Raw genomic sequence first — 1,983 nt, 5'->3', positions numbered from 1 at the left:
TACTGTCCCTCCTGAGACATCTACTACCCCCCTGTACTGTTTCTCCTGTCTCATATAAAAACTATAATTACATTTAAAAAATGACAATGGGGCCTAAGTGAATCATCTATCCACCAGGGCTACGACTGGTGGAGAGATGATTCACTTACTTAGTCAAATGTATTTGTTGTAAGTCGCTTTGGAATAAGGTGTCTGCTAAACGACAAAAATGACTACCCTGTTGACATCCAATCACCGCCTGTCCCCTCTAACCTGGTCATCCAATCACAGCCTGTCCCCTCTACCCTGGTCATCCAATCACAGCCTGTCCCCTCTACCCTGGTCATCCAATCACAGCCTGTCCCCTCTACCCCTGTGTGTGTGTGAGTGTCTGTGTCTGTGTGTGTATGAATGTTGACTGACTCAAACCACAAACTTTTTCCTGCTTGGCTGGGACTCAACCCAAGATGATACAGATAGTGTTACATATTGTGACATCATCACCTGGTGACTGGAAGCTGTGTGTCTGTATGTGTGTGTGTGTGTGTGTGTGTGTGTGTGAACATATGTGCTGATGTTGCATCTCTAATGTAAACTGGCAGTGCATTCCACAATTTGGGTGCATAAAATGAGAATGCAGCCTCACCAAATCTCTTCTTTTGTACATGTACATGTCCCTCTACCCCTGGTCATCCAATCACAGCCTGTCCCCTCTAATCTGGACATCCAATCACAGCCTGCCCCCTCTACCCTGGACATCCAATCACAGCCTGTCCCCTCTAACCTGGTCATCCAATCATAGCCTGTCCCCAACGACCCTGGACATCCAATCATAACTCGGTTAGGAGGCGTGAAATGGACCGACACCGACTGACGCACTCTGTAATGAAACATCAACACGTCACGCCTGTCAGAATCAATAACAGTCACAGCAGCTATTGATGTCTGCATCCACGGTGAGAGGGTCATTAAGAGCTTCATGTGATGCGTGAAAGTTCATTAGGGAAGAGAGGAGAGGAGAGGGGGGGTGAGGGGAGGAGAGGAGAGGAGAGGGGAGGAGAGGATAGGGGGCGAGAGGAGAGGAGAGGGGGGGGGAGGTAGGGGTGGGGAGAGGAGATGGGATGGGAGAGGGGGTCAGAGGGAGGGGAGGAGAGGAGGGGAGAGGGGTGGGGAGAGGAGTGGAGAGAGGAGAGGAGGGGGACTGGAGGGGAGAGAGGAGAGGGGACAGAAGGGGAGAGAGGAATGGAAGGGAGGAGAGGGGAGGAGAGGGAGGGGTGGGGAGAGGAGATGGGATGGGAGAGGGAGGGGAGGGGAGAGGGTGGCAGAGGGAGGGGAGGAGAGGAGGGGAGAGAGGAGGGGAGGGGAGGAGTGGAGTGGGGTGGAGAGAGGAGACACGAACTGGAGAGGAGAGGGGAGGAGAGGGAACGAGAGGAGGTGAGGTGAGGTGAGGTGAGGAGACGGGAGGGGAGGGATGGAGAGGAGAGGAGGTGAGATGAGGTGAGGTGACGGGAGGGGAGGGGAGGGGAGGGGGCTGGCAGAGGTAGAAATCATGCATAGCATGGGAATGATGAACAGTATTAAACTCGGGCCACATTCCATTCCGCGCGTAACGACGAACCCGTCCTCAAAGTCACGTTTGAACACCAGAACACAACAGCCCACACACAACACAACACACACAACACACACAACACAAAAAAACACAACACCCCACACACAACACAACACAACACCCCGCCACGCCTGAGGCACAGCGGCTCCACAGCATCCATCAGCAACACAATGTAATAAACCACAACACACAGGGCAGGTAATCTAATAGTAAAAATGTATGCAATTTTGTTTGTGTGTGTGTGTGTGTGTGTGTGTTTGTGTGGGGGGGGGGGGGGGGAGTCTCTGCTCTAGACTGAAAGCCTCTCTTTTCTTTCTTCTATATAATACCTAGAGAATTCCACTTCTTCATCAGAAGAAAGCAGCGACGCCACACCTCTCTCTGCTCCTTCT

This window comes from Nansenia antarctica (assembly GCF_963989245.1).
Source record: "Nansenia antarctica genome assembly, chromosome: 9".
In the NCBI taxonomy this organism is placed as follows: domain Eukaryota; kingdom Metazoa; phylum Chordata; class Actinopteri; order Argentiniformes; family Microstomatidae; genus Nansenia; species Nansenia antarctica.
This window is presented reverse-complemented; position numbering follows the sequence as displayed.